Genomic DNA, 12,059 nt, shown 5'->3' with positions numbered 1-12,059 from the left:
ACAGGTTGGGCGGTCCTACGGGCTCTGTCCAATGCTGTTGCCTTTCAACGGCTCGTATGTGAGCCTTAGAAAAGCAGCACTGTGAGACCGCCACAGCGAGTTCCAGCACCGCATGGCCTCTGAAGTCCATGCTGTGTTGGAACAGGGGGTGCATACAGATAGGAGGGCACATCACGTGCCCCCCACATGCATACCTTGGCCAAGAGGCAACTGGGGGCTCTGTAGGGCCCCCCTAGTTTCCTCACTACCACACTTTTCATGGCAGGCTCAAAACCATGCAAACTGTAGCAGTGAGGAAACTAGTAATATGCTTGGCAGTGCTACAGCGGCAATATATTGCGGGCCTCAGACCGGTGTAAGACTGCCAGAGATCATGGATCCCTGATGGTAGCAGCAGTCCTATGTCGGTCCGACTGCCAGTGAGGTACTATTTTCAGTAAGGTTCTTTCTGGTAGACACTCTATCTATCTACTGATTCCCTAAGTATTCGAGTTGAGCGGTCAGACCGCCACAGGACCGCTGTGTCCGCCGGGCATCCAGGATTCTGCGGCAGTCGTGCAGCAGTCAGGAAGCTGCAATATGCTGGTGGTGCTGCTGTGGTACCGCCAAGCATATTACGTGTTACCTGTCCACTGCCCCTTTCATAGCAGTGAGCCCACCATGAAAAGGGTGGAGGAGAGGCAACAAAGTGGGCCGTAACAGGGCCCTCGTGCTGCTCCTGGGCTTGTGGGTGCATGTGCCTCCCTAGAATTGCACCCCAGTTCCTGCACGGTGTGGCATGCATGACACACTATGCAATAACATGCTGCAAGCACTATCACAGCAGCGGGCTGCATGTTAGGCTCTCCTATGAGCCTAACAGCACACCATCGTGAGACCACCGCAGTAAAGCCCGCCTGACCAGGATTAAACTTGTATTCCAGCAGGCAGGCACACCACAGCTTTGGGAGTCCTCCAGCGGACAGCGCGGTGGCTGCAGTGCTGGAGGACCACCAAAGTTGTAATAAGGCCCTTGGTTTCTAACGCCTTACCCAAAATGGTTTCATGTTGGTGTGAGAATAATAAATTTGACCCCTTTAGTGTCCAATCACCTCACCAAATTAGATTTGAGTTAGATCACTAAATGTGGCCCATTTAGTGTCCAACATCTTCCTTAAATTGCTTTAGATTGAGTTGGAATCGTAAATACGAAGATTTTGGTGCCTTCCTTCCCCAAATTGGTTTAGGTTGCTGTGCGAATAGTAGATGCGACCTCTTTAGTGTCCAACACCTTCCCAAATTGGTTTAGATTGTGGTGGGATTAGTAAATGCTACTCCTTTAGTGTCTGACTTATTCCCCAAATTGGTTTAGATGGAGTTGGAATAGTAAATATGAAGGTTTTAGTGTCCAAAACCTTCCTCAAATTAGTTTAGAATGGTCTTGGATTAGTAAGTGTGACCCCTTTAGTGTCCAACATGTTTCGCAAATGACGTTTGAGTTGGAACAGTAAGTACGAGTAAGTAGTGCCTAACACCTTCCCCAAAATGATTTATGTTAGAGTTGTAATAGTAAGCGTGACCCCTTTAGTGTCCACAACCATTACCCTAATATGTTACATATTCAGTGTGAGTAGTAGATGTACAGTCATTAGTATTCAAAATGGCACCCCTAAATATATATTTTTTCGGGTTTTTTGCTCTGGAGTGAATGACAAATTATGGTTTTTATATTGAAATGTATTTAGTTTTTCATATTCAATTTAATATATATGTTTACATTTATTTAAACACAAATTTACTTTTTTAAACCCAAAATAAAAACTTGTATTACTTTAGTACAACATTTATTACACTTTTTAAAAAAAATAATACGTGTAATGTATTTTTTTAAACATTCATATTTCTAAACATTTTTACAAAAATGAAACAATTTCTTTTACATACGTATTCGCAACACATACATGTTTTTATTTATGCAGATTTTATATACTTTTTAGTACATAATAAATAAAACAATTTATAATAAATAATGTCCTTACAATACTATTTACATTTTACTTTACCTAATCACCAGTGGCGACTCCTCCGCTAAGTGAAATAAAGGAAACATAAGATTATAATACTTCTGTATTATTATCATTTTATGTTTTCCTGCTGCTGTAACTTTGCGGGTGGGGTGGGGCTGGGCTACTCACACAGGAGCAGGGGGAGGAGCGGTTTGCCTGCTCCAAGTGCGCATGAATGTTATGCCGGCCATCTAAGGCCGGCCAAACATTCATAGCACTTTGCATGTTCTCCACCCAGTCTGCATTACAGCCACAGACCTCCAGACTTGCAGGGGAGCAGCGGTGGAGGTCTTCCAACCACCCTATTAAAATTAGGGAAGCTGGACCGCCATTGCCACACTGCAGCCACCAGGGAACCGCTGTTCCCTGGCAGTAGTGTGGCAGTGTAGAGGCAGCAATATGCTTGGCAGGACTGCCACTGTCCTGCCAAGCATATTGCATGTTTCCTTTCTGTCATGGTTTTTATGGCTGTTCCTCTTCCATGAAAACTGTGGTGGAGAGGAAACAAAGGGTCCCCTGTGCATGGAGTTGCATGCAAGGGGGCACAAGATGTGCTGCCCCCTGTGTATATGCCCTCCAGTTCCTGCACGGCATGGACTTTTAAGTCCATGCCGTGCAGGAACTGTTTTGGCGTTCCCATTGCGGTGCCCATTTTCTGAGGCGCCATGGGAGTGTAAAAAGAATACACCCCGAGCATGAGAAACACTCATAATTTGGCAGGCGGCCTGACCACGGGTTTGGCGGTGCGGAGCCGGATTCAAACTCAAAATCAGGCCCTAAGTGTAGTACCACTAACAGTCAATTCGCCTTCAAAGTGAAAACAATGATAGCACTAGCCTATGTCTCTGTCACAGAGGTAGTAAACGACTATAACTTACTAACAGAAAGTCCTTTCTATCAACTAAATGAAGACAAATGTAGTCCCCTCGTGGTCCATCTGAAGACACATGGGTAGGCAGACTACATCGGTCAGGGTACAGATGGCAAGCAAAATTCCATATACCATGGTGGAATCTCTATGACAGCACCATGGCACAGTAAGTCAAACCAAACGCAATGGAAGGATGGCACTAATGCTTTTCAATCCACGCTAGGCAGTACTCAACCTACACCATACACATTTATTGAAGCATCACAAAAAGAACAAAGCTAAATATTCACAAATAGCAAAGGAGTGAAATACTTAGAAATAATAGCCAAATTTATCTCCTAAAATAAATCTCCTAAAATAAACATTAACCTACCAAAAACCTCAAAATCTTACAACATAGTCTAATACAACATACTAAATATGTCTTTTTAATAATAATATAAATATTTTATTACATCAGTGAAAACATAAAAATAGAAAAATTATTAATCATTGATCTAATAAAACATCAATATTATATACATATATATGTATATACATATATATATTTATTTATAATAGTAGCCAACTAACCAATTCAAATGTAATCCATAACATTAAATAAATACAACACATAATGCAAACTAGACCACATAATAATAACAAACATAACATAAATATTACGATATAAAATTTACCAAACACAACAAAATGAAAAATGAAGAAAGCAAATACAAAAAGGGTTTAAATGGAAAACTAGCAACAATCTAATCGAAATTCCTCGAACCAATCCAAAGTCTGTAAGTTCCATAAAAAAAACTAAATAAAAATACATATTTTTTAAATGAACCGCTCCGGGAAGCCCGAAAAATAAGGAAATCTACGTAAAAGCAATTGGTTTATAATAAACCAAAAGAGGCTTTCTGAAAAAAAAAATGTAAACTCCAACTTCCTATTGAAATGTTAAACACCCACCTGTACAATACATTGTAGTCCCAAATAAATACATACATAACATTTAGGGAGAGTGATCTAGGGGGAGAACATGGCGGCCACTAGCTAAGCTGCCGCTTGCCGCCGGAGGCACCTCTGTCCCGCGCCTGATGTATAAGCGAGGCTGAGACCTGCGAATCATTTTTCCCTCGTCAGCAGATTTTAGCGGTTTCCACTTGCCTCTTCCTTTTCTTTCGTGGGGGCCAAGGACTGCTTCTTTTTTTTCAGGGGGATGTGCGTTGGCACGTTCAACGACTTGCAGCGTTGGTCTGCTGCCGCCCTGGAGCTGAGGAGGGGTCGCAGAGCAGCGGCTCGTGGGCTCCCCCGGGCCAATACTGGCAGAGGCAGCACAGGACGACTTTCTTCCACACTGAAGAGGGCTGCTCTTCAGAAGCAGTCGGGCGTGCTTTTGCATCGAGGACAGTGGACTCTCTCCATGCCTCGCACAGCCGCGACAACAACAACAACAACAAGAACAAGAACAGGTGTAGGGGGGCACGAGGGGGGCATCCCACTGCAGCCTCTGCCAATGCACCTGAGAGCAGTAAACTAGTGCTACTCTCCACACAGCCACAGTCACAGCAAAAATCATCGAAGCAGGTACTGGATGGTCAGGAGGGGGAAGACAATCCAAGCTTTACCCTTGTTAACAACACAGTGCCTACAACAAAAAGTATTAGGAGAGGCAAGAAACGAGGCGGAGGGGCGCAGGGGTCGGTAAAAGCGAAGTCTGAAGGGAAAATCAGTAAACAGCCCCGGGATGGAAAAACTGATATAAGTGTCAGTGTAATTCAGGGGAAGGGGAGTGCCACCTCAGGTACAGTCGTTGATAGTACCTGTTCTTCTTTTCAGTATTGCGAGGTCAAGGGCAGAAGCATTAAAGCAGGCAGAGTTATAAGAAACCCTCTAGATTCGAGAGTCAAGATTATGCTTTCTCTGCGGTCATACTTTAAAGTGCAACCATTAGTGTTGGACGTGGTCAAACAAGGGGAGACCCTAAGGAAGTGCTCGAAAGGGGAGCTGGAGTTAAGCCCTTTTTTTTTGGAGAGAATGAAAACGGCAAGTAGCCCTCTTCCACCTACACAACCTTCAACTGAAACTGTATCTGCAACTTCTGGAACAACCCAAATTAAGGCTTTGGATATAAACTGTGTCTCTCTGGGAGAGAAAACCCCAGCCTGTTAAAGTATGGCAGATAATGACATACAGAGCTGGGTAAGTCTTTGAGGAACATGGAATTGTGGGGTCCTCAGTGGCGTCTCTTGAGGCCCTCTTCTCTTCCCCATTCAGTAGCTATTAGGAAGGGCTTTTCTGTTTCCGTGGCAAACCAAGGGGTGATCCGGCTTTTCTGCGAATCGTTAGAGAAGAAAATCGATCTCCTAAATTCCAGGACAGTGCTGTTGGAAAGTTCAGTGGGAGAATTATTTAGAGAAGACTTGGGAGCCGCCAGAACAGATATTGCACTGCTCAAGAGAGAAGAGGTGGTACTCCGGGACAGGCTCGAGATGTTAGAAAACAACTCGCGTAGAAATAATCTGCGTCTTTTGAATGTTCCGGAAGGGAGAGGGGGGGATCTTAAGTCCTTCATTGCAACCCTTATTAAGGAATCAGTTCCGATCGAAGAATCTGAGGAGGACCTGAAGAAGGACATACAGAGGGTCCCTTCAGGAAACATCCTAATCGGACAAAGCCTAGGAAGATTCTCATAAATTTCCTCAGTTTCTCCTTGAAGTAAAAGAGTCTTAATGGTGCCTTAAAGCAAAAGTCTCTGAAACCCAGAGACTTTGCCTATGAAATCCGCTCTGACCTAACCCGAGTCACTCTGGACAGGCAATGGGAGCTGGTCAGGAAGTTGGACGATTTAGGAAACTTGGTGCCGTTGCCCAGCTAAAATTCCCTGCACACTTGAAAGTCATGCATAACAATAAGATATATAACATAACATCGGTGCAAGAGGCAGATGAGCTTTTGGACAGCCTTGGCAAAGTTACAAAATAGATTTGTTACTGAGCATCATACATATTACTCTCATTAGGTTCCCCGGGGTCTTTGAGGGTGGATCTAAACCTACCTGAGGTCTTGAGTTCCCTGTGATATTAGATGCCAGAGAGATAAGCAAGAAACACTGGTTTATTAATTAACTCAAGCTTATGAGGTTACATTTAGAGTGCTGTTGGAGGTAGGGTCTTAGGGTCCTAGCCTCTTGTCTTGTTTTAGCACTTGACTATGTAGGGACAAAGCAGGTTGCCCCGTGGGCAGAATCTGGACTATCAGTCCAGGTAAATGGGGGAAGGGTACTCCAAGGGGGGTTAGAGGGAGGTGGGGTTGGAGGGAAGTGGGGGAAGCACGGGGTGGGGATCATTGTTTAAAAAACAAAAAAAATTCTCATTCGCCTTTTAGCTTGATTTTGTCATGTTTGGTCAGGGATCAGTTCTTTGGGAGACTTACACCCACGGTTTTGGTGTTTAAACCTCCATGAGCAACATCCAGTTTTTACCCTGGAACGTTAATGGTCTGCGAGTGAAAACCAGGAGGGCTAGAATTCTGCAGTATCTAAAAGACTCTCCTGCGCAGTTCATTATCCTTCAGGAAACCCACCTCTTAAAAGAAGAAATGTCTGGAATTTTCAAAAATTTAAACTGGGTCGAACATCTGATTAGTTCCAATCAGAGTGCAAATATCAGGGGTGTAGCTATTTTAATCAAAAGGCAAATAAACGCTCGTATCCTAGATTCAACGATAGACCCATGTGGTAGGTGGCTCATTGCTAAATTATCCATTCAAGGTTTCTTGCTGACGGTGGTGGACTATTATGGCCCCAACCAAGATGACCCCTCCTCTCTGAAAACAATTTTTTCAAATCTTTTGGAATTTCCAGACCCAGTTATCATGGCAGGGGATTTCAACATAGTGTTTAACCCCAAGCTGTACAAGTCCCCTCGCAGAAGAGCTAACGTGTTGTCCAAGTCTCGGACGTATCTCCAATGGCACAGACTGGACCTTGTGATATCTGGAGAGAAAGGTCGGGTTCCCAGCCAGGAGTCTCTTTTTATAACAGCAAATATGGCCATAAGTCAAGGATTGACTACATTTTGGTCAGCCAAGACCTCAGGGGCAAGGTTAAGGAAATTGGCTATTTGACTCCCCACTTATCAGATCATGCAGCTGTATGGATGGACTTACTTTTGGCAGGAAAAGTACAATAAAGGGTGTGGACGTTTGATCGCTCTTTACTCCTCGATGATTCTGAAACTAAGTATTTATTTCATGAACCAGGGTGTTTTCTGAATATGAATATCGGTTCGGCTGAGATCTCGGTGGTGTAGGATGCATGGAAGGCTTTTTGAAGAGGCTCTGTCACAAGCAGGGTGTGCGATAAAAATAGACATTACAAAGAGGTGGTGGCTCATATGGAGATCGAGATGAAGGGAATTGAGCTGAGTTTGAATAGTGAGACTGTCCCTGCCAAGCGCCAAGAATATCTGGTTAAATTATGTAGTCTAAAGGATCAGTTGAATACTATTATCCAGATGAGGATCACAAAAAGATGGGAGGCCAGTAAGCTTGCCCATTTTGAGTATGGAGAGGGGGCTGGCAAGCTTCTGGTGTGAAAATCAAGTCTGCTAAGACACGAAATTTGATAAATCAAATTGATAGCGAGGATAGGAACTACAGTGTTATCCACAGACAAAGAGATTGGGGCTGCCTTTTTCGCTTTCTTTCAGGAGTTATACGAAGAATATAGCGTAGTGGATAGAACCACGGCCATGGAGTGGTTGAGTGGAAGTAAGCTTACCCCCCTAAATTCCTCTCAGCGAGAAGATCTGGAGTTAGATATTTCCCAGCAAGAGGTCAGGAAGGCTATATCTGCCTGTAAGGGAGGAAAGGCTGCAGGGCCCAATGGGCTCCAAGCTGAATTGTACAGATTTTTGGGTCAGGCAATAATCCCAACTTTGACAGCACTCTTTAACGGGATACTATCTGAGGGTGCCATGCTCCCGGATTCATGGGGAGAAGCCACTATTTAATTGATCTTGAAAGCAGAAAAAATCCAGCAAACTGTGGGTCTTATAGACCCATCTCGCTGCTGAATGCAGATTACAAAATCTTTGCAAGGATCCTGGCAGACAGGCTGGAAGCAATGGTGGGCGATCTCCTTCATCCCGATCAGAAGGGCTTTGTGAGAGGCAGGAGACTAGCTGATCTTACTTATGATTTCGTCGGTGCAATAGACTTGGCTTCCACCTTTTCGCTTCCTCTTGCAGCTATGAAATTAGACGCCACCAAGGCCTTTGACAGGCTTAATTGGGTATATCTCTCGGCAGTAATGGAAAAATGTAATTTCGGTGGAAAATTCTGTCGAGTTATTCAGCTCATATACTGAGATCCTTTCGTCGAACCTCCTGGTAAATGGCAAACTGTCCAACCCTTTTAAGATCACCAGGAGTACCAGGCAGGGCTGCCCCCTTTCCTCACTCCTCACTCCTCTTTGACCTATACATTGAGCCTTTTGCTCAGCGTTTAAGAGAAGAGACTGGCATTTTACCATTCAAGTTTGGGGCATGGGAGAGGAAGGTAGCTCTGTATGCCAACGACGTTCTGATCCTCTCTTCTGATTTGGAGATGTCTTTTCCTCAGGTCATTAGGGTGGCACAGGATTTTGGGCAGGTTTCCGGTTACGAAGTTAATGCCGAAAAAAATAGAAATCATGTCGTGGACCTACCGGAGTGCTGGTACCAGACCAAGAGTGACATAAGGTACTTAGGTGTCAGGATTGTTCAGGACATAGATAAGATCTCAGGGAATAACCTGGTAAATGTTTCTAGGGAATGCCAGAAATTAATGAAATCTTGGGCCCATTGACCATTCTAGGGAGGATTAATCTGATCAAAATGGTCATACTACCAAAAATCACTTTTCTTTTTAACACTATTCCTTTACATTTTGAAAAACTGGCGATAGATAAGCTTCAACAAGCAATCAACTCCTTCGTTTGGGCTTATAGGGCCACGAGGATAGCCTGGCAGAAGCTAAGGCGTAGGAGGGAGAAAGGGGGTCTTGCACCCCCTTTCTTGCAGTACTATGCCTTGGCTTTTCAGTTGTTGCACTCAAGAATGCTGCTGAAAACCCCAGATCATTCAGGGGTGGGGGTCATGTTCTCTGCTATGCTAAAGGGTGTGGGTCTGTCACAGGAGGGATTCCTCTTTAAATATAGAGATCAGAGGTTCTTCAAAAAGATCAGGTTGAAATTTCTATTGAGGGTGGTTCGAGCATGGGCAAGAATTAAGCAATGCACTGATCTTAATTACTTTTCTAGTTGGGCCACCTTGTGGGATTCTTCAGGGGTTCCGGATTGCCTGAAAGGTAAATTAGCTACACCACTTAGAACAGTGGGATTAAAGGTGTGGGGGGATCTGGCATCTGACGGTTCACTTACATCATGGTCATCACTCCACAATAGGCTAGAGGAGAGCATGTCTAGGCTTAAATATCTACAGTTGCAGAGCTGGGCCCAGAACCTAAAAAAAAACCATAGGCACAGGAAATGCCCTTGAGGAGCAACTAGTGATAAGACCGGTGGGAAAGGAAGAGGTTTCCTTTTTTTATTGGTCCATAGAGGAAGCTATTAATGGAGAGTTTAAATTAGCTGAAGAACTGTGGGGAGCCTCTATGCCAGATGAACAATGGGAAGACTTGTGGCAAAGTTCCTTTAACATCCTGTTCTCAGCTGTAAAACCTGCTTGGCTCAGGAGGAATCACTATTTCACTACCCACAGGGCCTACTTATATCCATTAAGATTGTTTAAAATATTGAAGGGACTCCCAGTTAGCTGCAAGAAGTGTGATTTAGAAAGTGCCTCTGATATCTAAAGAATGCCCAGTGATAACAGAATATTGTGGAAAAGTAGGGGCAACTATAGCTGATATTTTGGGATTCCCAATCCAAATTTCTCTTGCCCTGATCATCTTTGGCATATCTAGCGAGGTAACGGGCCCTGCTACGGGGTTTCTTTTTTACGCAATCCTGCTAGCTAGGAGGGAAATTTGTAAGAGATGGGTAGAAGTTGCACCACACAATACACAAACCTATATAAGGAAAGGTCCCTAGTTAGGTTAAGGGACCGAGAGGAACTCGATGAGGGAGTACACCCTCCCGTGTTTTAACACTATATCACTATAGGTACTCCCAAAGTGGACCAGTAGGCAAAAGAAGAGCTTTTTTGCTATCAGTACAAGTGTTTGTATGCCCTATTTGAAGAAAATAACACCACCTAGGCGTGGGGAAGGAAGCAAGTCCTTTTGTTATTATTTTCCCTCACACACCCTAGTGGTGTCATGCTTCATCATTGGGACACCCCGACGTCTAACGGTCAGGGTGGGCTCGACCAATATTTCAGGGAGCACTTGATGAGATGTTTTTTTGGCCAGGGGGTATAAAGATTAAAAATCGGCGTCAAACCCCAGTATCCCTTTATTCTTGGGTTTGGCACTGATGTTAAAAATATGATAAAGATAAGGGTTTTCTAGGGTTATTATGGTCCTAGGACCCTATTGCCAACATGTTTCTGTCCTTAATGCCCCGTAAAGGGTGCACGGACATTCATCAGGGCTTGTGCCCCCTGTGAAATTAGGGAAAAAAGAAAGAAATTCCCTACACTATTATATGTTAAGGGCAGATAGCTGCTCCTTATTATAATGTCATTCCGCCATTGAAATCACTCCATCCTAATTTAGGAGAGGGTAAACATCATGTGGGACCGCTACACTCAGGGTAGCCCTGTAGTCACACAGCCACCAAGGGTCCTGCCCCGTATGAACACCTAATCGGATGGGTTCCCACAGCTTGGAATCCCCACACATTCAAAGTGGCTGTCCTCTTTATTCAAAACATCTAAGATTGATTTGGGTAGATTGCAGAAGAGCAAATAGAAAGCACTATGGCATTGTTTATAAAGCTGGTCTCAGCGCTAGTTTGTTTTGGGAGATTATAATTTAGGTGTTGGAGCTGTTATGCTGTCACGTTCAAAATAATTTTGGATCCTATGATTAGCCCTCTTTGAAAACTCTCTGGCTGCGTTGGGCCCCTTCCTCAGAATCCACTTCTAATAGGCCAACATAAACAGTCCTCGGTTGCATCTAAAGTGGAGGAGAGTGAGACCACCCCCTTCTAAAAAAGGGGGCCAGTGACATTCTCTGGGACTGTTGTTTACCGGTAGGCAGGGCGTCTCCTCCTGGTCCATCTTGATTGCCTACGTCTCCTTAAAACCGAGTAACGGTAACGACACCCTGTTGTTTGTCAACTGAGGTGAATGAGGATTAAAAAAAAATTATAAAAAAAAAAACATTTAGGGGCTGATTACGAGTTTGGCGGTCCTCCTGTGAGACCGTGACTGCTGCACTCACAGGAGGCCCACCACGCCCACCACGCCCATGGTACAGCTGCCCGCCGGATACTGAGTTGAATTCATGATCAGCGGTGCGGCATTGGTGTTATGGTGGCGGTCTATTAGGCTCATAGGAGAGCCTAACATGCAGACCTCCACCATGACTGTGCCTTCGCAAATTCCTGCATGGTGTGGCATGCACCATGTCCTGCATGTCACACAGTACAGGAACATAGGTGCAAGAATAGGAGGGCAGAACAAGTGCCCCCCCCGCACACACCTCCAAGGGCAAATTTTCCCAGTGGCCCTGTTAGGCCCCCTTACTTGCATGTCCACCACCCTTTTCATGGTGGGTTCACTGCCATGAAATGGGCAATGGAAATAAAACTCGGATAATACTTGGCAGTTCTGGCACCAGCACCAGCAGCATATTCCTGCCCCTTCACATACCACCACCGCCGCAGGATCCTGGATCCCGGCAGAGGCGGCGTCCTCTGGAGGTCCGACTGCCACATTCCAAATAAGGCAGCCGGACCTGCAGGGGTGGTGGTGGTCAGACCGCCACGGCAGTTCGAAAGTCCTAGGACTGCCATACTCGTAATTAGGCCCTTAATCTTCAAAACAGGATGACCTTATTATCCATTTGGGCAAACCCACTGAGCCCGAGGTCATCTTCCTGACCGAGTCCCTTGCTGTTTTTAACCTGCTCCCTTATGTCTCCCACCCTACACACTTTAAGGGCCACACCCTCGACCAAATATTTTCCAATTCAGAGCTCTAGGTGGA

General features: G+C 44.8%; 1 protein-coding gene across 1 annotated transcript in view; it reads right to left on the bottom strand.

Annotated features, from left to right (window-relative positions):
- The window catches only part of STAT4 (signal transducer and activator of transcription 4), a 772,166-nt gene that overhangs the window by 338,748 nt on the left and 421,359 nt on the right, over positions 1 to 12,059 (bottom strand). The window lies entirely within an intron of this gene.

This window comes from Triturus cristatus, chromosome 3_2 (assembly GCF_964204655.1).
Source record: "Triturus cristatus chromosome 3_2, aTriCri1.1, whole genome shotgun sequence".
Taxonomy (NCBI): domain Eukaryota; kingdom Metazoa; phylum Chordata; class Amphibia; order Caudata; family Salamandridae; genus Triturus; species Triturus cristatus.
This window is presented reverse-complemented; position numbering and strand designations above follow the sequence as displayed.